Consider the following 26,766-nt stretch of genomic DNA (forward strand, 5'->3'; position numbering starts at 1 on the left):
TAAACCCACATAAGAAACCAAGAACTTGTCCTCGATCATTCTACAGTTATAATGATTGGGCAGGCACGTTGTTTATATTGTGGGAAAGCGGACTCAGGTCCGCATGGAGCTAGAGGGGGCGTGGCCTCCAGCTCCGCCTGAATTTCGGGAGATTTTCGGGAGAAAATGTTATCCCGGGAGGTTTTCGGGAGAGGCGCTGAATTTCGTGAGTCTCCCGGAAAATCCGGGAGGGTTGGCAAGCATGATGTCAGGTGTAGATCCACCCATGGCGTTTGTTTACATTTTGACGCCGGTGAGCTACGGTGTGTAGTGAAGCATGTGTAGCTATTCCTCGTCCTGCAGGGATGATACTTGTAAAAAAAATACTTTATTTGTCGCCATGAAGACCAGGATTAGTGATTCATAAGTATCTAAAACACTGAAGACTGGGGCTGGACTTTAGCCGATAACGAGCTATCCATGTCTTAAAGCACCTCTTCCTGAGGGCGTTTCAGTGTTACAACTTCACCTTTATCGTTAGTTTTTAAGCCAAAATGTGTCCGTTCTCCCTTTTCTGTCTACACACTGTGTCTGCTTGTAAGTACTCCGTGATTGTGCGCTGCCGAACATGCTGCTCTGTCGTAAAACCAGCAATGACACGACGTGACGACGACACGGGCGCAGGGGGTGGGGGACCGATACTTTTCAGAGGCGGTATAGTACCAAAGATGATTCATTAGTATCGCGGTACTATACTAATACCGGTATACCGTACAACACTACCGCAGACTGTAAAACAGCTCGATTGGTACCGACTCGCGTGTGCCCAGACCGCTTCATGAGGTACCCTCGTGTTCAGAAAGAAAATATATAGTTGAGTAAGCACTAATGAGCTCATTGTTTCTGCAGCCGAGTCCCTGAAGTGTGACACACACAAGAACGCGCGCACAAGCATCCCTCCCTCAGCTGCATCTAGTGCTCCTTTGCCATGTTTCGCTTTTCCTCACTCTGCACCGCTCTTCTCGCAAATTTCATATTTTTTCCTGTTCCCCGGGGCATACTCTTGCAAGCGCCACCGATCCAGCGGCTGTTTGTTTGCATTGCTCTTGATAGGGGCCATGAGGGTACCTCTAGGCGCAGGAGAGACCGGGGGCGGTACTTGAGACATTAAAATGAGACGGAAAGATGCAAGGGATGTTCCCACAGGCTGGGTCTATGTTGTTTAGAGATGGGTTACTAAATCAAATAGAGCTCATCAAATCTCGAGTCAAGGAGTTTGCAACTTCAGAAACAGTAAACTTTGTCATTTGAATGTGAAACTCACTCTGTGGCCAATTAGTGTAAAAAAAGTACACTATTTTGCCAAAAGTATTTGGCCACCCATCCTAATGATCAGAATCAGGTGTCCTAATCACTTGGCCTGGCGACAGGTGTATGAAATCAAGCACTTAGGCATGGAGACTGTTTCTACAAACATTTGTGAAAGAATGGGCCGTACTCAGGAGCTCAGTGATTTCCAGCATGGAACTGTCAGAGGATGCCACCTGTGCAACAAATCCAGTCGTGACATTTCCTCGCTCCTAAATATTCCAAAGTCAACTGTCGGCTGGATTTGGAGGTTGCCAGGAGAACGGTACATTTCGGACTGCATTGTGCCGAGTGTGAAATTTGGTGGAGGAGGAATTATGGTGTGGGTTTGTTTTTCAGGAGTTGAGCTTGGCACCTTAGTTCCAGTGAAAGGAACTTTGATAGCTCCAGGATACCAAAACATTTTTGGCAATTCCATGCTCCCAACCTTGTGGGAACAGTTTGGAGCGGGCCCCAGAGCCGGCCCAAGGCATAAGCGTACTAAGCGCTTGCTTAGGGCCCCGCGGCCACCAGGGGGCCCCCAAAAGCAATTAACAAAAATTTCTTATTTTTTATTTTTTGCATGTACGAGTCTGACTGATGATTTCTAAATGATCAAAGATATATTATTGTACAAAAACACAATTTTAGGTTAACAGAGTGCTGCTGCTGATCTAGGCCTAGTGATTCTTCCTGCCTCTCTTTAAATGTAAAACTGCCTCTGCTGCACCTGTGACGTTTGCCGCCCGCCGTGCAATGCCAGTGCGCACTGGGCATCAAAAGCGCAGATAGAGGCAAAACAATGTCACAAAAAAGGACATATCCTTCAGGTGCAGAAAAAAGGAAGAAGAAGAAAGTGGAAGAGGAGAAAAAATGCCATGATAAAGGTATGTTTGCATGACTTGGTAATAAAAAGTTTATCAAAGAGATTTGTAGCTGTAATTAGCTTTAGCTAGGTGACGTTAGCTAGCTAGCAATATGTTTTTAGCATCAGGTGCTAGCAATATGTTTTTAGCATCAGGTTACTAGTGAGATATGTTGTTTGCACAAATTGTTTGCAGCAGAGCACGGTAATTTATTTGAGTAAAATAAACATTATTTTTTACATCAACTCATAAGTTATGTGAAACTTCCCCAGGAGCATTGTTAAAATACTTTGGAGGCACAGAATCAGCCCAGAGCCAGTCCACATCCTCAGGCTCAACTGTGAGTGATGAATCAGGTGAGGAAAAGACTGTCACGGTATACATTTAATTTCTTAGTATAAACATTACACTTGAAGGAAAATTAATATAGTCAAAGTATCTCATTAATATGTGTGCCTATATGTATGTATGTATGTATTTCATCTTAGGTCCATCTCCATCCTCTACAGTGCTCTCTCACACACCTCCACCCTCTGTGCCCACTGTCCCCTCCATGTCTGAAACCACAGCTGATTTATCTAGTAAGTTAACTGCAAAACACCCTTTGTAATTGCTCATTGTACTGCAGAACATTCTGAGATTAATAATTATGTCCAACAGTGCAATTTAATGACCTTATAGGTCCTTCTTTTTTAGTCATTGTCTTTCTTTGGTCACTTCCTCAGCAACTTCCACCACAACGTCCCCTTCACACCATGGACCATCATCAGCTCCGCCAGTTGACCCAGCTGAGTGGCCTTCTTTCCTCTCAGATTCAGACAGGACTGAGCAGGTGATCAGAGGACCACTGTCTATTAAGGAGAACTTTTCATTCCCCAAACGGCATGATGGCCGAAGTTTTCATTATCATTATACCTACAGACAGCTAGTCAATGGGGAAAAAGTCAAGCGTAGCTGGCTGACTTATTCAAGAAGTAAAGATGCAGTCTATTGCTTTTGCTGCAAATTATTTTCCAAAAAGTCCTAAAAACTGGCAGCCAAGGGACAGCTGGATTGGGTCAACATAGGTGCACTGCTGAAACAGCATGAAAACAGTGAAGATCATTGTAGCAACATGGTGAAATGGAAGGAATTTCCCTTGCGTCTTTCAAAGGGGAAAACTATTGAGAATTTAACTTCAATAGACTGCGCTCTCTTTGTACAAAGTAAACATTAAATATGAACAATTAACTAAAAATATAAACTAGTAATTAAAGACTAATATGTACAAGACTGATGAGACAAGATGACACTTTTACCGTAAATGCAAAGCTTTATCACTTGGACTGTTCAACCCCAGGCCACTCTTGTAGCTGAATGTTTTCTACATTTTAAGATTAGGAACCATATGTGGCACTCTGGACATCATTCGTTCATTCATTGGTATTATTTATGTTATAAACTGGGCCACCCCCATATCTTTATAAATGACATGTCATTTGTAAAGTCATGCCAGGCTGACAATAGGATAATGTAAACAACACTGCCAGAGCCGCAATGAGTTTATAGTAGGTGTGTGAATGATCAATCAATATTATTGGCAGAAATAGAGGGCCCCAAAATCTAATTTTGCTTAGGGCCCCATGGAGGCTTGGGCCGGCACTGGCGGGCCCATTCCTCTTTCAACATGACTGTGCACCAGTGCACAAAGCAAAGTCCATAGAGACATGGATGACAGAGTCTGGTGTGGATGAACTTGACTGGCCTGCACAGAGTCCTGACCTGAACCCGATAGAACACCTTTGGGATGAATTAGAACGGAGACTGAGAGCCGGGCCATCTCCACCAACATCAGTGTGTGACCTCACCAATGCGCTTTTGGAAGAATGGTCGAAAATTCCTATAAACACACTCCACAATCTTGTGGACAGCCTACCCAGAAGTGTTGAAACTTTAATAGCTGCAAAAGGTGGACCAACATCATATGAAACCGTATGAGTTAGGAATGGGATGACACTTCAAGTTCTTATGTGAGTCAAGGCAGTTGGCCAAATACTTTTGGCAATATAGTGTAAGTTCTCATGGGCTTCATGATAAAACAATAAAATACTAACATATTTATCCTACGTCCCGGGGGTAACGGGGTCGCCCTCTGCTGGATATTAGAAATAATGATGACCCCCAGTTAAGTTAAGGCCTATATCAGGGGTGTCAAACCTATGGCCTGATCCGAACAGGTTTTATCCGGCCCGCGTGATGAGTTTGCCAAGTATTAAAATGAGCTGCAATTTTTTTTAAATGAAAGAAACTGCTGTTCTAAATGTGTCCACTGGATGTCACAATAGCAATTATGTTATGACTAACAAGTGGTACAAAGTAAAGCGTGGCTGCGGCTCCTCTCCCTCGACCCAAATGAACCTTAAAGGGCTACTGAAATGCGATTTTCTTATTTAAACGGGGATAGCAGGTCCATTCTACGTGTCATACTTGATCATTTCGCGATATTGCCATATTTTTTGCTGAAAGGATTTAGTAGAGAACATCGACGATAAAGTTTGCAACTTTTGGTCGCTGATAAAAAAGCCTTGCCTCTACCGGAAGTAGCAGACGAGTAGCGTGACGTCACAGGTTGTGGAGCTCCTCACATCTGCACATTGTTTACAATCATGGCCACCAGCAGCGAGAGCGATTCGGACCGAGAAAGCGACGATTTCCCTATTAATTTGAGCGAAGATGAAAGATTCGTGGATGAGGAAAGTGAGAGTGAAGGACTAGAGGGCAGTGGGAGCGATTCAGATAGGGAAGATGCTGTGAGAGGCGGGTGGGACCTGATATTCAGCTGGGAATGACTAAAACAGTAAATAAACACAATACATATATATACTCTATTAGCCACAACACAACCAGGCTTATATTTAATATGCCACAAATTAATCCCGCATAACAAACACCTCCCCCCTCCCGTCCATATAACCCGCCAATACAACTCAAACACCTGCACAACACACTCAATCCCACAGCCCAAAGTACCGTTCACCTCCCCAAAGTTCATACAGCACATATATTTCCCCAAAGTCCCCAAAGTTACGTACGTGACATGCACATAGCGGCACGCACGTACAGGCAAGCGATCAAATGTTTGGAAGCCGCAGCTGCATGCGTACTCACGGTACCGCGTCTGCATATTCAACTCAACGTCCTCCCGGTAAGAGTCTCTGTTGTCCCAGTTCTCCACAGGCCAATGGTAAAGCTTGACTATCATCTTCCGGGAATGTAAACAATGAAACACCGGCTGTGTTTGTGTTGTTGCTGCAGTCGGCCGCAATACACCGCTTCCCACCTACAGCTTTCTTCTTTGCTGTCTCCATTGTTCATTGAACAAATTGCAAAAGATTCACCAACACAGATGTCCAGAATACTGTGGAATTTTGCGATTAAAACAGACGACTTAATAGCTGGCCACCATGCTGTCCCAAAATGTCCTCTACAATCCGTGACGTCACGCGCAGGCGTCATCATACCGAGGTGTTTTCAGCAGGATATTTCGTGCGAAATTTAAAATTGCTCTTTAGTAAGCTAACCCGGCCGTATTGGCATGTGTTGCAATGTTAAGATTTCATCATTGATATATAAACTATCAGACTGCGTGGTCGGTAGTAGTGGGTTTCAGTAGGTTTTATGTCTTCTGCTTCGAACACAATGTTATTTGGCACCCTTACTCCCCCATAATGTCTCTTTAAAAAACGAGAAAACTTGACCCTTTTGAATACTTATTTTACCTTTTGTTTCTTACGGTTTTGTTGAGTTAGCACCGGATTGATACGTGGGCATGACAAAGGAGGTATTTGATACCTAGAAGAGTTTAACAGGTTGTGTTTTTTGTTCAATCCCAGAAAGACTGTTATTTAAAGTTTAATCCTGGCTTTGTAGATACACTGAGTCTAAGTTCATTGTGTTTTTGAAACTGCACCAATTTCCTCAGAAGTGTTTTGTCCAGAGGATTATTTGTGATTTGCACTTTTTTTTTTTAGAATGTGCTCTTTCTACTTTTGGCCAAAGTAAAACAAAGAAAACAATCTGGAGTTGTCTTTATTTTTAAGTGATCATGCCATGATTTTGCCTCGGGAATAGATTTTCCTCCATGCGGCCCGTGAGCTAAAAATGAGTTTGACACCCCTGGCCTATATGGTACACAATTGTATTTTTCTTTGCGCAAAGGAACGGGACAAGTGCCTACTTGTTCCGTTTGACAGGCACACAATAAAAGGGGCCACACTAATCCCATAAAAGGTGTCTTTGTGGCATATGAAGAAGCTGCAGCACTGTGGTCCACTTCACTTCAGCTGGTAAGTATCGTTGTCTGCCTGGGAGACAGAAAGTAATACTTCTTTACAAAGTACAGCAAAGGCTGAGGACACGGAGGAGGAGGGGAGAAGTAGGTGATGAAGGGCTATCATTACTTGGTTATTTATCTGCAAACATAGGAAAGGGAATTTGGTGCTACATCATGTATCTCATGTGCGGTACCTAACCGGAACTCCGAGCCAACAAAGAAAACCGACTGTGAACGGAAAGTGATTTGTAGGCAAAAGTAGTCGATTCTTCAATCCTATTCAATTATTTCAATCTCTTTTGAATTACTCGCTCCTTTTGGGGCAAAGGCGCTCCATGATTAAAATGGACACTATTTAATAACCCCAGGCCCCCTCAAAAGGAACGCACCTCTACGACGGAATAATTAAAGTGGTTGGTGAGATAAGATTCATATCTTGTCTCTAACGTCTTTCTGCAAAGTGGGTGGGCTCTCACTGGAGAGCCGGCCTGACCATTCTGAAGACGGAGTGTGGGGGCAGAAAAACATTCATGGGAAATGATCCGAGTTATCACAATTTGGAACGTTCGACACGGAAAAATAAGTATATGCCACGTCGTCAAGGTTACGTCCCCCGTCGTGGATGTGCATGGGCGGGGTGGCGGCTCTGACTTTGTATGTGTCCAGCAGTGCCCTCAAGGGGGAGTCTATTTAAAGGAAGGGACGGACCTCTCTCCTCTCCTCACCAAGAAATGTAGGGGAGAGAAGTGGGGCAGGACGTTTACAGTGTCCTTCATGCAAACATGCACCGACTCTGAAGTGTATTCATCGTCAACATGCACTGACTTTACAGTGAACATGCTGCAAATAGAAATGAGTTGTGCTAATCAACATGAGTGGTACCAGTCGGGCTGAATTCGGCATGATTATGCAAAACCCCAAACCAGTGAAGTTGGCACGTCTTGTAAATCGTAAACAAAAACAGAATACAAAGATTTGCAAATCCTTTTCAACCTATATTCAATTGAATAGACTGCAAAGACAAGATACTTAACGTTCGAACAGAGAAACTCAATTTGGTTTTGCAAATAATCATTCACTTAGATTTTAATGGCAGCAACACACTGCAAAAAAGTTGGCACAGGGGCATTTTTACCACTGTGGTACATGGCCTTTCCTTTTAACAAGACTCAGTAAACATTTGGGAACTGAGGAGACCAATTTTTAAAATAGGGTCATCCATGAAAAACACCTTGCTTTGATGGCAACATTTGTTGCTCCAAAACCTGTATGTATCTTTCAGGATTAATGGTGCCTTCACAGATGTGTAAGTTACCCATGTCTTGAGCACTAATACACCCCCATACCATCACAGATGCTAGATTCTGAACTGGTTCTTTTCCTCTTTGGTCCGGAGGACACGACGTCCTCAGTTTCCAAAAACAATTTGAAATGTGGACTTGTCAGACCACAGAACACTTTTCCACTTTGCATCAGTCCATCTTAGATAAGCTCGGGCCCAGAGAAGCCAGTCGCGTTTCTGAGTGTTGTTAATACATGGCTTTCACTTTGCATTGTAGAGTTTTAACTTGCAATTACAGATGTAGCGACAAACTGTAGTTACTGACAGTGGTTTTCTGATGTGTTCCTGAGCCCATGTGGTGATATCCTTTACACACTGATGTCGCTTTTTGATGCAGTACAGGGCATTCAATGTTGGTTTTCGGCCTTGCGGCTTACGTGCATTGATTTCTCCAGATTTTCTGAATCTTTTGATGATATTACAGACCGTACATGGTGAAATCCCTAAATTCCTTGCAATAGCTCATTGAGAAATGTTGTTCTTAAACTGTTCGACAATTTGCTCATGCATTTGTTCACAAAGTGGTGACCCTCGCCCCATCCTTGTTTGTGAATGACTGAGCATTTCATGGAAGCTGCTTTAATACCCAATCATGGCACCCACGTGTTCCCAATTAGCCTGTTTATATGTGGGATGTTCCAAATAGGTGTTTAATGAGTATTCCTCAACTTTCTCAGTCTTTTTTGCCACTTGTGCCATCTTTTTTTAAACATGTTGCAGGCATCATATTCCAAATGAGCTAATATTTGCAAAAAATAACAAAGTTTACCAGTTCGAACGTTAAGTATCTTGTCTTTGCAGTCTATTCAATTGAATATAGGTATACCATTTACTCGACGTGCGAACTTCACTGGTTTTGGGTTTTGTAGATACCGACCGAATTCCGTCTGTATTACTGGGTATCGATTCATGTAAAATCAAACCGTGCTATAGTCCCATAACAGATTTGAAGTGGACTGTTTCTAGATTATGTTGCAATTGTCCATGCCAACATAGCAATAATGCCTAACGGACAGCTTTTACAAGTTCTTATTAAACAAACATTTATTATTATTTATTAACAACATTTATTACGTTTAATGACAAAGAATACTTCCTGGCTAAAGCAACACACTGTAGCCTAAAAACTACTACGTCTTGGAATTACAACAGCATCTTAAAACAGGGGTGTCAAACTCATCTTAGATGGGGGGCCACATGGAGAAAAACCTACTACCAAGTGGGTAAAATCTCAGCACGATAACTTAAAAATAAAGACAACTTCAGATCGATTTCTTTGTTTAAAAATAGAACGAGCACAAATGTACAAATCGTAAGGTTTTTTTTTTACAGTTACATATTGCGGTTAATAATTTATTTGTCGTTATTTCTATTTTCTTCATTGGTGTTGCATTTCAATCTATCAAGATAAAAAAATGGTATCAAAATGAAATTACAGAATGTTATTTAAGTAGTTTGATCATTTTCCTCGACTGATGTACTAACATCATGTCGTTTATTTTGTACATATGTAGCATCATCTACAAATATACAAAAAATTCCTATTGCGACATCCAGTGGACACATTTACAACAGCTGTTTCATTCAATAAAAAGTGTCATGTACATTTTTATACTTAGCAAACTTATCCCGCGGGCCGGATAAATCCTGTTCGCGGGCGTCTGACACCCCTTATCTAAATTCTACTTTACAGTATAATACTTGCAAATGAGACTCAGGAGTGGAATAAAACAACATTCCAACCGGACAGCATAGGCCAGTGTTAAATGTTGGATTTAAAAAACAGATTTATTTTTAGTAAAACATTTTGTAACACATTTGAACAGACAAAAGTACCAAAAAATCAGTACCGTTGAGTACCGGTATCAACTCCTAGGTACTAGGAATTGGCATACTTGCCAACCCTACCGGATTTTCTGGGAGACTCCCGAAATTTAGCGCCTCTCCCGAAAACCTCCCGGGACAAATTTTCTCCCGAAAATCTCCCGAAATTCATGTGGACCTGAGTGACGTGTCGACAGCTTGTTTTCACGTCCGCTTTCCCACAATATAAACAGCGTGCCTGCCCAATCACGTTATAACTGTAGAATGATCGAGGGCGAGTTCTTGGTTTCTTATGTGGGTTTATAGTTAGGCAGTTTCATTAACGTCCTCCCAGCGCGGTAACAACACACAACAACAGCAGTCACGTTTTCGTCTACTGTAAAGCAGTTCGTCTGCCGTAAACAGCAATGTTGTGACACTCTTAAACAGGGCAATACTGCCATCTACTGTACATGCATATGTGACAATAACATCTACGGCTTTTAGAGAGTGCAGTGCACAACTGCGCACACAACAAGGAGACGAAGCAGAATGCATCATCAGAGAGGGTGTTCAGCATGGTTAGGAAAATAGTGACAAGAGAATAGAACAAGGATGGACAATTCAACCCTTAACTCAACAATGAGTAGATGAGTGTTATGTGTGTGTATATGTGTAAATAAATGAACACTGAAATTCAAGTATTTCTTTTAGTTACATATATGTATATATATATCTATATATATATATATATAGCTAGAATTCACTGAAAGTCAAGTATTTCTTATATATATATATATATATATATATATATATATATATATATATATATATATATAAATACTTGACTTGGTGAATTCTAGCTGTAAATATACTCCTCCCTCTTAGCCACGCCCCCGACCACACCCCCATACCCCCCACCTCCCGAAATCGGAGGTCTCAAGGTTGGCAAGTATGGGAATTGGTACCATATAGGTTCAAATGTGAACCATCCCTAGGGACATTCTCAAAAACATTCTATTCCAATCTTCTACTGTGTTGTTTTAATGTCCCCAGATGGGTAACAAGCTGGCCTATTTAATATAACACCAAGCATCACACTTGCTGTGCTTGATTTCTAGCCCAGGTACTTTAGGAGCAGGGCTAAATGAGTGTGTCACTGTAAAAAAAACATGTGTGCCCTGATGGCCTCACCTAGTGATCCACGGCTCCTTAAGCGAGCACAGATGATAGGGCCTGACACATATTTACCAAAGCCACGCAAACAAATGGCCCACTTTTGCCAACAGCATCCCCTCTGGCCATTTTCTGAGTCGCACACGTCGACTCTTTGCCTTCCATTACGCCCCGGCTGTACTCATGTCTCCTTTTCTTCCCCGAGTGCTGCCACACCAGTCTGAAGCGATTAGCGTCATACCTTGCAATGAGCTTAAACTTGGGGGAGGCGTGCTTTTTCACCACAGTGTCATAGCTTCTATCTGAGTACACAGTAATCACACCATTTACTTTGCTCTCAAAGTTCTCATGTTCTTGGATTAAAAATGTAATGTTCACGCTCACCAAAAAAAAACTCTTAAAGCCCTGCATTGCTTCGAAAGTGCACACCCACAAATTAATTTCAGAAATATTAGCAATTTGGACCGCTTATAATTTGTATTCAGACTCATCTGAATAAATGAAGCAGGAACTGAAACAGATGCACCAGGACGGCTGCAGAGTAGTGATGGTAAACTTGATTCCTTTCACTCACTCGAGTACCTGTGAGTCACTCACTGAAGTGAATCGATTCACTTGATTCACGCATGACAAAGCACATGCGCACTGAATTAGATCACTACTTATATTAGATATTTTGTCAACCTCTCTTCTTCAAAGTAAATCTTCAAATCAACAATTAGACGATTATAAGTATTTTTACTAGGGATGTCCGATAATGGGTTTTTGCCGATGTCCGATATTCAGATATTGTCCAACTCTTTAATTACCGATACCGATATCAACCGATACCAATATCTACCGATTTATGCAGTCGTGGAATTAACACATTATTATGCCTAATTTAGACAACCAGGTATGGTGAAGATAAGGTCATTTAAAAAAAAAAAAAAAAAGATAAATAAATTAAAAACATTTTCTTGAATAAAATAGAAAGTAAAACAATATAAAAACAGTTACATAGAAACTAGTAATTAATGAAAATGAGTAAAATTAACTGTTAAAGGTTAGTACTATTAGTGGACCAGCAGCACGCACAATCATGTGTGCTTACGGACTGTATCCCTTGCAGACTGTATTGATATATATTGATATATAATGTAGGAACCAGAATATTAATAACAGAAAGAAACAACCCTTTTGTGTAAATGAGTGTGTATGAGTGATAATGGGCGAGGGAGGTTTTTTGTGTTGGTGCACTAATTGTAAATGTATCTTGTGTTTTTTATGTTGATTTAATTTAAAAAAAACAACAACAAAAAACGACAAAAAAAACGATACCAATAATAAAAAACCGATACCGATAATTTCCGGCCGATAATATCGGCAGGATAATATCGGCCTAATTTGGACAACCAGGTATGGTGAAGATAAGGTAATTTAAAAAAAAATAATAATAAGATAAATAAATTAAAAACATTTTCTTGAATAAAAAAAAAAAGTAAAACAATACAAAAACAGTTACATAGAAACTAGTAATTAATGAAAATGAGTAAAATTAACTGTTAAAGGTTAGTACTATTAGTGGACCAGCAGCACGCAACATCATGTGCGCTTACGGACTGTATCCCTTGCAGACTGTATTGATATATATTGATATATAATGTAGGAACCAGAATATTAATAACAGAAAGAAACAACCCTTTTGTGTAAATGAGTGTGTATGAGTGATAATGGGCGAGGGAGGTTTTTTGTGTTGGTGCACTAATTGTAAGTGTATCTTGTGTTTTTTATGTTGATTTAATTAAAAAAAAAAAAAAAAAAAAAAATAATAATAATAATAATAATAAAAAAACGATACCGATAATTTCCGGCCAATAATATCGGCCTGCCGATATTATCGTACATCTCTAATATATATAAATATATATATATATATGCATATATATATATATATATATATATATATATATATATATATACATATATATATATATGTATATATATATATATATATATATATATATATATATATATATATATATATATATATATATATATATATATACATATATACAGCCCGGACCCCGGCCAATTTTTTTTAACCCAATGCGGCCCCCGAGTCAAAAAGTTTGGGGATCCCTGATTTAAGGGGTTAAAACGACTTAGTGTAGACATGGCCTTAGTATAAATGTCGAAATTCACCGCTTAATTTGCACATAAAAGAACTAATTAGCGATCGTTAACAGAACGCTCATCGCAAACCAATATTCACATCTATAGCTCACGAGTCACGACAGCCCCGTCCGTCTAGATCAGCAAATTCAAAGTTAAAGTAAGTCTTGAATTAGTCTACAGACGAGCTCCAAAGAAGTCAACAGACAGCGGTGACCTTTAAAAACTACTGTCGGCGGCCAAACCGGCATGGCTCGTTCTAATTAAAACATTCAACTCTTGAATTTAGGTTTGGAGGAAACACAGCAAAATAGGATGCTGACACCCTGTTTGATAACTATTAGGAGTCTGTTGCTGTGAGTTATTTCTTTTATGTGTGACGAGTCTTGGCTTGGGAATGCGTGTCAGGCGAGCAGGTGGGGCAGTCATCAGGAGAGACAAATAAACACCTTTGAGGCACTCGGCCAAATCCGCCCTCTGCCGTTTGACTGATGGATGATCATTTGCTGCGAATGAGGGGCCACGTCCTCCAAGAGAAGGTCATTAGGCTGGGACACTCAGCAGCAACTTTCTGCCTCAAGTAAATACGTTTGGTTCTTATCCAAAATGCACAGACAAGCAGCACTGACAGCATAGCATTGCATTTACAGCACATGGTCCATTCACCAGAACACCCTCGCACACCCAAATACACAGAAACAGACAAACGCCGTCAATTGTCAGCCCCTATGAAGGTCAAAGAGGCGCTTTCATGTCATCTAATTACAAGAAGCTTACGGCTGTTATTGAGTCGCTTCTAATTGCGGGGAATATATTCCACAAGAACAAAAAAACAAAACAACTCTCAGACACTCGCGCGTCCTCAAAGGGGGATTACAGCCCCACACAGCAGAAGAAAAACCGTGTCAGAAATTGGGATGGACTGTCAGCCGGGCTAATTATCCATGTGGCAAAGTGCTAAAGTTTCATTTCCCCGGCTTATATCAAGGGGATTTTTTAGTGACGACCTCATCCCCGATGTGATGAAAAGGAACATTATTCTGATAATATTGACAACTCTTTCTATGCAGACTGGATCCCAGTAATAGCAAATTGTGGGGTTTTTTTTACACACAGAAAGGAGCTAAGCTTGACTGGAAAGTATTCACAGTACCGTATTTTTCGGACTATAAGTCGCAGTTTTTTTCATAGTTTGGCCGGGGGTGCGACTTATACTCAGGAGCGACTTATGTGGGAAATTATTAATACATTACCGTAAAATATCAAATAATATTATTTAGCTCATTCACGTAAGAGACTAGACGTATAAAGATTTCTTCGGATTTGGCAAATAGGAGTGACAGATTGTTTGGCAAACATATAGCATGTTCTATATGTTATAGTTATTTGAATGACTCTTACCATAATATGTTACGTTAACATACCAGGCACGTTCTCAGTTGGTTATTTATGCCTCATATAACGTACACTTATTCAGCCTGTTGTTCACTATTTTTTATTTATTTGAAATTGCCTTTCAAATGTCTATTCTTGGTGTTGGATTTTATCAAATAAATGTCCCCAAAAAATGCGACTTATACTCCAGTGCGACTTATATATGTTTTTTTCCTTCTTTATTATGCATTTTCGGCTGGTGCGACTTATACACTGGAGCGACTTATAGTCCGAAAAATACGGTATTCATTTTTTTTCAGAAGTTACTCACCAGTTGCACAGTACTTGAGTAGTTTGTTTCCACTGAATACTCACTCTTACTCAAGTAATTATTTGCATGACTACTTTTTAATTTTACTCCAGTCATATTTCTCCAAAGTGTCATGACTTGGTCTTGGGTGTTTGCTTTTCCGGGATGCAACGGAAAGTTGGCACGGGCGAGCCGGGAATTAAGGTACATGATTTATTTATTATTATCAAACGAAAAGCGCGCACAGTGGCGGAGAATAAACTATGAAACCAAAAGACTATAGCAAAAAAGTACAAATGAAAAGCACGCACAGTGGCGGAGAACAAACTATAAAAAACAAAAAGACTATAAACATGGAACAAAAACTTACTTGGCTTGGACAAAAATAGTTGCATGAGGAATGGACATGGAAAGAAGTATCAGGCATGGACAGAGCATAAATGTGGTGAGGTCGTCAGAACGACAAACTGAAAAGAATGAACTTAAATACTATGGACATGATTAGTGAAAGCAGGTGCGTGACTCAAAACGTGAAACAGGTGCGTGACGTGACAGGTGAAAACTAATGGTTGCTATGGTGACAAAACAAAAGTGCACAAAAAGTCCAAAACCCAAAACGAACATGACCAAAACAAAAACATGATCACACAGACATGACAGAGCCCCTCCCTTAAGGACAGATACCAGATGTCCAAACAGAAAAAAACATTAATAGTCATGGGAGGGCGGGAGGGGGACATGGCGGTGGGTCGCCAGCCCAAGTGGCCCCGAATCCACCGAGGCAAAGTCAAGTGGCGGCGGCGAGTGGAACGCCGCTGCAGCAGGCGAGGCGGGCGCCCAGGGATTGGCCACATTCGTGGCCAACTGGGAGGTGGGCGCACTTGGCGTGGCGGGCGACCAGGTAGCGGCCATATCCGTAGCCGACGAGGAGGCAGGCGCGTCGTCAACTTGGCAGGCGTGGCAGCTCGGCGTGGCAAGTCAGGCGGCGAAGCTCGGCGTGGGTCTTGGTCTTGGTCTAGGCGTGGGTCTTGGTCTAGGTCTTGGCATGACGGGTCTTGGTCTTGGCATGGCGGGTCTTGGTCTTGGCATGGCGGGTGTTGGTCTTGTCATGGCGGGTCTTGGTCTTGGTCTTGGTCTTGGCATGGCGGGTCTTGGTCTTGGTCTTGGCATGGCGGGTCGTTGAGCTGCGACTGGCGGCACTTGGCGTCGTTGAGCTGCGACTGGCGGCACTTGGCGTCGTTGAGCTGCGACTGGCGGCACTTGGCGTCGTGGAGCTGCGACTGGCGGCACTTGGCGTGGTGGGTCTTGGTCTTGGACTTGGCGTGGAGGGTCTTGGTCTTGGTCTTGGCGTGGAGGGTCTTGGTCTTGGACTTGGCGTGGAGGGTCTTGGTCTTGGACTTGGCGTGGAGGGTCTTGGTCTTGGCGTGGAGGGTCTTGGTCTTGGCTTGGAGGGTCTTGGTCTTGGCGTGGAGGGTCTGGTGCTAGCCGTGGAGCGGCGACAGGTGCTAGCCGTGGAGCGGCGACAGGTGCTAGCCGTGGAGCGGCGACAGGTGCTAGCCGTGGAGCGGCGACAGGTGCTAGCCGGGGAGCGGCGACAGGTGCTAGCCGTGGAGCGGCGACAGGTGCTAGCCGTGGAGCGGCGACAGGTGCTAGCCGTGGAGCGGCGACAGGTGCTAGCCTTGGAGCGGCGACAGGTGCTAGCCTTGGAGCGGCGACAGGTGCTAGCCTTGGAGCAGCTAGCCGTGGTGCTAGCCTTGGAGCAGCTAGCCGTGGTGCTAGCCTTGGAGCTAGCCTTGGAGCAGCTAGCCGTGGTGCTAGCCTTGGAGCAGCTAGCCGTGGTTCTAGCCGTGGTGCTGCTACTGGTGCAGGTGGAGGTGGCCTAGCTGGGGGTTGCGGCTTGGCATGGCGAAAGACTGGTGGTGGCGGCCGTGCTGGAGGCTGTGGCTTGACATCGTGATGCTGAGCCACCCCACCTGAACAATTCCCAGCCCTAGCCCCCCCCTCAAGGGGCGGATACCAGACGCGCTCCCTGCGGTCTGGAACTCTCTGTAGGGGTGGGCGGAGGAGGGCAGAAACTTCCCCATTAAATTGTCCAAATTGTCTTTTTTGTACCTGGGATTGAGTGGGTGAAAAAAAATTGTTTTGTGTCTTGGGTGTGGCTTGAGTCCTGGGGAGCGGGGAATCAAAAGAAAAAGAATTCAGAAAAAAAAATCCTGGTCTTTGACGTCATCCGGGCGAAGCCGGGCTGGCTGCTGCTTGCTTCCGCCCGGAGGGGGAGGGGCATGTGGGAGCGGCGTGTCCTGCAGGCTCGCTGAAGTTCTACCTGACGTCCTTCGTCGGGAGCGGCGCTTCCGGCACTGCGCTGCGTCCCTCGAATTCCTGGGACCAAATGGAGTTTTTGTACTCCACGGAGGAGTAGCGCCGAGTTTCCTCCTCCATCGCGCACAGGACCGCCCAAGAAGCCTCGTCCAAAATGTCCAACTCTAGTGCGGAAAAGCGAGTCTGCTGACGACCGACTGTCATGACTTGGTTTGGGTGTTTGCTTTTCCGGGATGCAACGGAAAGTTGGCACGGGCGAGACGGGAATTAAGGTACATGATTTATTTATTATTATCAAAAAAAAAAACGAAAAGCGCGCACAGTGGCGGAGAATAAACTATGAAACCAAAAGACTATAGCAAAAAAGTACAAATGAAAAGCACGCACAGTGGCGGAGAACAAACTATAAAAAACAAAAAGACTATAAACATGGAACAAAAACTTACTTGGCTTGGACAAAAATAGTTGCATGAGGAATGGACATGGAAAGAAGTATCAGGCATGGACAGAGCATAAATGTGGTGAGGTCGTCAGAACGACAAACTGAAAAAAAATGAACTTAAATACTATGGACATGATTAGTGAAAGCAGGTGCGTGACTCAAAACGTGAAACAGGTGCGTGACGTGACAGGTGAAAACTAATGGTTGCTATGGTGACAAAACAAAAGTGCACAAAAAGTCCAAAACCCAAAACGAAGATGACCAAAACAAAAACATGATCAAACAGACATGACACAAAGCAGTGGCGTCAAACTCATTTTTATTGAGAACAAAATCACAATTACGGCCGCCCTCAGAGGGGCGCTTGTAGCAATTAATGTAAACACACATTAGCCTTGTGGTAATCTCTAAAGTTAGAGATGTCCGATAATATCGGCCTGCCGATATTATCGATACCGATAAATGCGTTAAAATGTTAAAAATGTTAAAATGTATCATTTTTTTTATTATCAGTATAGTTTTTTTTATTATTTATTTATTTTTATTTTTTATTAAATCAACATAAAAAACACAAGATACACTTACAATTAGTGCACCAACCCAAAAAAACCTCCCTCCACCATTCACACTCATTCACACAAAAGGGTTGTTTCTTTCTGTTATTAATATTCTGGTTCCTACATTATATATCAATATATATCAATACAGTCTGCAAGGGATACAGTCCGTAAGCACACATGATTGTGCGTGCTGCTGGTCCACTAATAGTACTAACCTTTAACAGTTAATTTTACTCATTTTCATTAATTACTAGTTTCTATGTAACTGTTTTTATATTGTTTTACTTTCTTTTTTATTCAAGAAAATGTTTTTAATTTATTTATCTTTTTTTATTTATTTATTTTTTTCTAAAAGTACCTTATCTTCACCATACCTGGTTGTCCAAATTAGGCATAATAATGTGTTAATTCCACGACTGTATATATCGGTTGATATCGGTATCGGTAATTAAAGAGTTGGACAATATCGGAATATCGGATATCGGCAAAAAGCCATTATCGGACATCCCTATCTAAAGTTAAAGTCTGTGTTATATTATTATTTTTTGACCAACCGATTGATAGATTACTTGCTTTGAATACTTGCTTTAAGTCATTATTTAGGTATTATTTTTTGATAACCCCAAATAATATTCAAAATATTTCATAATATTAAAGTTCAGAAGATATACAACTTTTTCTGTCAAAATTTAAATAAGGAATACATTTAGCCAGAAAGATCTTTATTGACGCACGTTATTTTCAGCCTTTGGCTACAAAATGAAGTGTCGGGCCTGATCTGGGCCTTGAGTTTGACATATGCGCTCTGAGGCAGGGCGTCTTAACCTTTTGACCTTGGGGCCCAGTCAAATATTAACACTAAATTAGTAATCTTATTCTTAATTGTAATTGTATTCAATAATTACTGTCATGTCCAGTCTATCCCAGTCATGTATTTTGTTGGTTTAGTTGTTCTCCTTAGTTTTAGTGTACATTTATGTTGCCAGTACTCCTACTCCTACTTTTTTTGCATTCCTGTCGTTAGGATTGCCTGAGCTCACGCACCTGTTTCTGTTTAATGATTAGTGTCGCCACCTGTCATCACGACTAATCACTCCCCTATATTTGTTCAGTTCACCCTGCCTTCCTCGAGGGTCCAATGTTTGCTACACACGGCTTATGTTGGTGTTGAAGTGAAGTGAAGTGAAGTGAATTATATTTATATTTATATAGCGCTTTTCTCTAGTGACTCAAAGCGCTTTTACATAGTGAAACCCAATATCTAAGTTACATTTAAACCAGTGTGGGTGACACTGGGAGCAGGTGGGTAAACTGTATTGCCCAAGGACACAACAGTAGTGACGAGGATGGCGGAAGCAGGGATCGAACCTGGAACCCTCAAGTTGCTGGCACGGCCACTCTACCAACCGAGCTATACCGCCCCATGACAATATGCCATGTTTTACTTTCTCTCTTTATGCTATGCTAAGTTCTTAATTCTGTGCAAGCTCTCGCGAGTTTGCACTTTTTGCCTTGTATTTTAGTATTACATCTCTTCTACCTGCAAACTGCCTGCTGTCCTTGAGCACCTTTGGAATCGCACACACTTCACCATGCCAGCACACAACAATGATATCTAACCTACCCACAACTTACAACCTTGTCAAATGATATGAAACCATTCGTTAATCACAAAGATTATTAAATATAATTTAATTAGTGCATGACCCTTGGTGAGGCAGTGTATAGGTTAAGTACTAATTAAATATACTGCATTAGAAAGGACTTAAAAATAACTGACAAAAAATGTATTTACATACAATTATGTTGTGCTGAAATAAATAGTCGCCTAAACTGTCCATAAATTAAAGTGCAAATGAAAATACAGCTTCACCACTTGAGTCATAATTTCTGCGCTTAAGAAACTCCTCCAGACTTCTTCTGTTTTCTATACCTGAGATCGGTAGGTCGTGAGTTCAAACCCCGGCCGAGTCATACCAAAGACTATATATATATATATATATATATGGGACCCGTTACCTCCCTGCTTGGCACTCAGCATCAAGGGTTGGAATTAGGGGTTAAATCACTGCTCACTGCTCTCCTCACCTCCCAGGGGGTGGAACAAGGGGATGGGTCACATGCAGAGAGTAATTTCACGACATCTAGTGTGTGTGTGTGACTATCAGTGGTACTTTAACTTTAATATTGTCATTACTGCAACAAGTGGTGTAACATTATATTACAACTTAGTACCACCGCGGCCCATACATATTGAGCTCAGATGAGGTTCCGGTTTAATCTTATAGTCAAAAGCAACCACGGATTAGGACTGGAACAGATGGTTTCTGTGTGAAAATGGCATTTTCCAGACATTTCTTGATTATTTGCGACATCCCCCCCACCCCCCCCCCCCCCCCCCCCCCCCCCCCCCACCAAGCCCCGACCCCACTTTTTATCATTATTTTTACATATTTGGCATCGCTTTTTGGCGGCATTATCCAAGCTTGGACAAATTTCCAAAGATGTCCTTTTTTTATATCAGCATCCAAGTCAATACGGGCAGTTCACACCTTGGCCGAGTCATACCAAAGACTTTAAAAATGAGACCCATTACCTCCCTGCTTGACAGTCAGCATCAAGGGTTGGAATTGGGGGTTAAATCACCAAAAAATGATTCCTGGGCGTGGCCACCGCTGCTGCTCACTGCTCACCTCACCTCACCTCCCAGGGGGTGGAACAAGGGAATGGGTCAAATGCAGAGAATACTTTCGCCACACCTAGTGTGTGTGTGTGACAATGATGGGTACTTTAACTTTTTAACTTAAATAACTTAGAAACAGATATTTTCACAGCCCAACAATTGGCTGTGAAAAAGCAGTGGGGTTAAAAAAAAAACCCACTGCTCTTAAGTATATTGACTCGAGTACAATTTTTGGCTACTCTACCCACCTTTGGACATATGCATGCCACACAAACATGAGGGATAAAACAACAAGTTGCTTGAAGGTGGCTAATGCTCCACGGTGCCTCCCATTATAGCTAAGGTCAAAGTCGGGATGGTCGCATGATTGATGCTAACATGATTAGCGACACGCCAGCTTTAAGGCCGAGGCAGCTACACGAGTTTGAGGCCCTTTTTCCAACCATAGAGGTGCAAAGGAATCTGGGAGCATACGTACACGGGTTAACACACAGCTGACCGTTGACTATAATCCATTTAAGACTGGAGGAGGGTGGAAAACATTTACTGTTAGAAAGCACGAGCCTATACTTGTGAGAGATGCCACTGGCTACATTACGCCATACAGTAACATATTGGACAATACTCTAGACATGATGATACTATTACTTTAGAGCAGTGGTTCTTAACCTTGTTGGAGGTACCGAACCCCACCAGTTTCATATGTGCATACACCGAACCCGAACCGTTATCAGTAGGGAGTAGATTTTTCTCCATGTGGCCCCCGATGTAAAATGAGTTTGACACTCCTGGTCTAGATAGCAAAGGTGCTGCAAACACTGGCACCGCTGTGGTATATTAGGGAAGCATGTGCTGTGGCATTTGGATGCCAAGCATGAGCCCTTTCCTTGGCAAACATATCTTTACACCCAGTTATAGCCAAGTTGTATTACCTTAGTGCATACTTGCAACCTTGAGACCTCCAATTTCGTGAGGGCGTGGTCGGGGGGCGTGGTTAGGGGCGTGGTTAAGAGGGGAGGAGTATATTTACAGCTAGAATTCACCAAGTCAAGTATTTCATATATATATATATATATATATATATATATATATATATATATATATATACATATATATATATATATATATATATATATATATATATATATACATATATATATATATATATATATATATATATATATATATATATATATATATATAAGAAATACTTGACTTTCAGTGAATTCTAGCTATATATATATATATATATATATATATATATATATATATATATATATATATATATATATACATATATATATATATAAGAGAAATACTTGAATTTCAGTGTTTATTTATTTACACATATACACACATATAACACTCATCTACTCATTGTTGAGTTAAGGGTTGAATTGTCCATGCTTGTTCTATTCTCTTGTCACTATTTTTCTAACCATGCTGAACACCCTCTCTGATGATGCATTCTGCTTCGTCTCCTTTTTGTGTGCGCAGTTGTGCACTGCACTCTCTAATAGCCCTAGATGTTAATGTCACATATGCATGTACAGTAGATGGCAGTATTGCCCTGTTTAAGAGTGTCACAACATTGCTGTTTACGGCAGACGAACTGCTTTACGGTAGACGAAAACGTGACTGCTGTTGTTGTGTGTTGTTGCGGCGCTGGGAGGACGTTAATGAAACTGCCTAACAATAAACCCACATAAGAAACTAAGAACTTGCCCTCGATCATTCTACAGTTCTAACGTGATTGGGCAGGCAGGCTGTTTATATTGTGGGAAAGCGGACATGAAAACAGGCTGTCGACACGTCACTCAGGTCCGCATGAATTTCGGGAGATTTTCGGGAGAAAATTTGTCCCGGGAGGTTTTCGGGAATAGCGCTGAATTTCGGGAGTCTCCCGGAAAATCCGGGAGGGTTGGCAAGTATGCCTTAGTGCTTGTCCCTTGAGAAGGCGTAGTAAAATAGTTGCTGAAAAGTGAGGTGTGTACTTACTTTTGTGAGTTACTGTAGTATAGGAATCAGTAAATATCAGAAAGGCCTTTATCAATGCACTCGAATGTGTCGCATGTTAGGATAAAATAAAGTCTAAATAAGTCTAATCTAAAAAACATCTAATACAGGGGTGTCAAACTCATTTTAGCTCAGGGACCACATTGAGGAAAACTCCATTTCCAAGTGGGCCGGACTGGTAAAATTATGTCATGATAACTTACAAATAAAGACAACTTCAGATTGTTGCCTTTGTTTAAAAATAGAACAAGCACAATCTGAAAACATACACAACATAATGTTTTTTTTTTTACACTTACATGTTGCTGTTCATAGTAGTCTATCTTCATTTGTCAGTCAAATAGGTGCGAGTCTAGCAGAGTTTTAAAATGCTCTCATTGGGGTGCAAATTGTATCTATCGGAAGATGTAATAACTAGTAATATCAAAATCATATTACAGGATGTTATTAATGTAATTTACTAATATTCCTCAACTGATGTACTAACATCATGTGGTTTATTATGTAGATATGTTGCATCATCTACAACAAAACATGTGAATTTTGACTCATTTCATGAATCACACATGAAGTTAGAAGGGGATACATGTTATTTCAGCATTTTTATGTGCGCCCAGATAATGTGTCCCCAGTCCTCTGTCTCAGTGTTTTTCAACCTTTATTGAGCCAAGGCACATTGTTTTCATTGAAAATATGTGGCAGCACACCCCCAGCAGAACTCATTAAAAAATTAAACTCAGCAGCTGATATTGACAGTGAAAAGTTGTTCTCGCAAATGTTGGATAATAATTCAAACCATAACCAACCATGCATGACTATAGCTCTTGTCTCAAAGTACTGTCACATCACGCCGTCACTTATATGGAGTTTTTTTTTGGTGTTTTCCTGTGTGTAGTGTTTAGTTCTTGTCTTACGCTCCTATTTTGGTGACTTTTTCTCTTTATTTGGTATTTTCCTGTAGCAGTTTCATGTCTTCTTTCTGAGCGATAATTCCCGCACATGTTTTTTTTTTTAGCAATGAAGGGTATTTAAGTTGTCGCTATCCTTCTTTGCGGGGACATTGTTGATTGTCATGTCATGTTCGGATGTACTTTGTGGACGCTGTCTGCTCCACACGCTGTAAGTCTTTGCTGTCGTCCAGCATTCTGTTGTTGTTTACTTTGCAACCAGTTCAGTTTTAGTTTCGTTCTGCATAGCCTTCCCTAAGCTTCAATGCCTTTTCTTAGCGGCACTTGCCTTTTGTTTATTTTGGACACCTTTTTACCTGCACGCTGCCTCCCGCTGTTTCCGACATCTACAAAGCAATTAGCTACCGGCTGCCACCTACTAATATGGAAGAGTATTACACGGTTACTCTGCCGAGCTCTAGACAGCTCTGACACTCAACAACAACACATAATTTGCAGACTATAATCACTTGTTTGCAAAAAATATTTTTAACCCAAATAGGTGAAATTTGATCATCTCCCACGGCACACCAGACTGTCAATCAATCAATCAATCAATCAATCAAAGTTTACTTATTACTAAATCACGAGTGTCTCAAAAGGATGCACAAGCCACAACGACAGATCCCACATCAGGGCATGAAAAAACTTAACCCAATGGGATGAAAAACCTTGGAGGGGACTGAACGACCGGCGCAATGGACGTCGAGTGGATCTAGTTAATAGTGTGAGAGTGCAGTCCATTGTAGGGCCAGCAGGGGATCATCTTGAGTGGAGACATGTCAGCAGCGCAGAGACGTCCCCGACTTATGCACAGATGAGTGGTCCACTTTGAACAGCTAGCGCGTCTTCGGAGGCCATTGTCATGTGTGATGACAATGAGAAACCTTCTCATTGTCATCACCTATCCCGCGGCACACTAGTGGTTGAAAAACACTGCTCCGTCTTAACCGGGCACATAGCTCCGCCCCCTCTGAAGTCATGCGCACTCCTGCGGCAGGGGATACAAATAATTTATACAGCGACCTCCAGTGGACACATTTAGAACAATAGTTTCTTTCATTCAAAAATTTCAGCAAATTTTTATACTTATCAAAATCATCTCGCGGGCCAGATAAAACCTGATCCGGCCTACGGGCGGTACGTATGTCACCCCTGATCTAATACCTACATGTTTTGTACATCATCGTGGCAGCACAAAACATTTTGACAACATCTCCGGAGTTATCGGTCTATTATTACTCACAATGGTGGCTGCACCTTTCCTTTCTCCCTGTACTCCAACAGTGCTGTCACCACAGATGACTACCTTCTAATTGGATACAGGGAGTGCCGCTTGCATGTTTCTCTCACCGTAAGCGGCCATCGTGTGACGGCAATCAACACTTTGATGTTAAACAAGTCTCCCCCAAAAACGCTATGAATAACAAGTGGCGGCGGAGGAGGCTGCTGATTAGTCTGTGAAATCATTGGGGGGAATTCTTCATTAAAGCATGTGATTACAGTGAGTTGTCAGAGGAAGGGAAGGAGGGGGGGGTTAGTTTTGGGCGGGTGCGGTAATATTGGACTGAGAAAGAAGTTTGTAGAACAAAGAGGAGCCCTTGGTTCACTGTCTCTCTGCGACTCAGATAGTTGGCATCTCCTTGTTTTTTTTTTTCTCTCACAAAACTGCTTGCAAGGAAGAGAACAAATATGCACACACAATGTATCAAAGCAAGATGTGGGAGAAGAGAGGTGTGGAAACACTTCTCAATATCAGAATATGGAGAGGAATGTATGACCTTTTTTCACCGTTGGACCATCTCAGGCCACATAAAAACATGTTTTGGAGTGAACTAGTGTTGTCCCGATACCAATATTTTCACACCGGTACCAAAACATTATTTCTGTATTTTTTCTAAATAAAGGGGACCACAAAAAATTGCATTATTGGCTTTATTTTAATAAAACATCTTACGGTACATTAAACATATGTTTCTTATTGCAAGTTTGTCCTTAAATAAAATAGTGAACATACAAGACAACTTGTCTTTTAGTAGAAAGTAAACAAACAAAGGCTCCTAATTAGTCTGCTGACATATGCAGTAACATATTGTGTCATTTTCCATTCTATTATTTTGTCAAAATTATTAAGGACAAGTGGTAGAAAATGAATTATTAATCTACTTGTTCATTTACTGTTAATATCTGCTTATTTTCTGTTTTAACATATTCTATCTACACTTCTGTTAAAATGTAATAATCACATATTATTCAGTTGTTTGATACTTTACATTAGTTTTCGATGATACCACAAATTTGGGTATCAATCTGATACCAAGTCGTTATAGGATCATACATTGGTCATATTCAAAGTCCTCATGTGTCCAGGTACATATTTCCTGAGTAAACATATCATCATTTTATTTTAAACGAAAGAAGATGTTATGATGCCAAAAAATATTGACGTAGTAGTATTGACTAGATACGCTACTGAACTTAGTATCATTACAGTGGATGTTAGGGGTAGATCCACCAATGGCGTTTGTTTACATTGTGACGTCAGTGAGCTACGGTGTGTAGTGAAGCATGTTTAGCTATTCCTCGTCCTGCAGGGATGATACTTGTAAGAAACTTACTTTATTTGTCGCCATGGAGGCGAGGATTAGTGATTTAGAAGTAGCTAAAACACTGCCGACTGGGACTGGACTTTAGCCGCTAGCTAGCTAGCCATGTCTTAGAGCACCTCTTCCGGTGGGCATTTCAGTGATATAACTTCACCTTTATCGTTAGTTCTTCAGCCAAAATGCGTCCGTTCTCCCTCTTCTGTCTACAAACACTGTCTGTTTGTAAGTACTCTGTGATTGTGCGCTGCCGTACATGTTCGTCTGCTCGTAAACCAGCAATGACACGACGTGACGACGACGGGGGGCGCGCGGGGTGGCGGACCAGTACTTTTTAGAGGCGGTATAGCACCTAATATGATTCATTAGTACTGTGATACTATACCAGGGGTCGGCAACCTTTACCAGTCAAAGAGCCATTTTGACCAGTTTCACAAATTACAGAAAACAACGGGAGCCGCGAAATTTTTTTGTAATTTTAAATGAAATAACACTGCATACAAAGTGATGTGTGAGGGAGCAGGGTTGGGGTG

The 26,766-nt window shown here is 41.6% G+C and overlaps 1 protein-coding gene and 1 long non-coding RNA gene across 5 annotated transcripts in view; one reads left to right on the forward strand and one right to left on the reverse strand.

Moving 5' to 3' along the window:
• Positions 1-26,766, reverse strand: part of pcdh7b (protocadherin 7b) — a 260,789-nt gene that overhangs the window by 70,954 nt on the left and 163,069 nt on the right. The window lies entirely within an intron of this gene.
• LOC140678801 (uncharacterized) lies at positions 2,016-3,343 on the forward strand. Its single transcript, XR_012050412.1, has 3 exons — positions 2,016-2,548; positions 2,681-2,773; positions 2,918-3,343. It is a non-coding gene; the product is annotated as an uncharacterized lncRNA (long non-coding RNA).

Source organism: Nerophis lumbriciformis, linkage group LG05 (assembly GCF_033978685.3).
Source record: "Nerophis lumbriciformis linkage group LG05, RoL_Nlum_v2.1, whole genome shotgun sequence".
NCBI lineage: Eukaryota > Metazoa > Chordata > Actinopteri > Syngnathiformes > Syngnathidae > Nerophis > Nerophis lumbriciformis.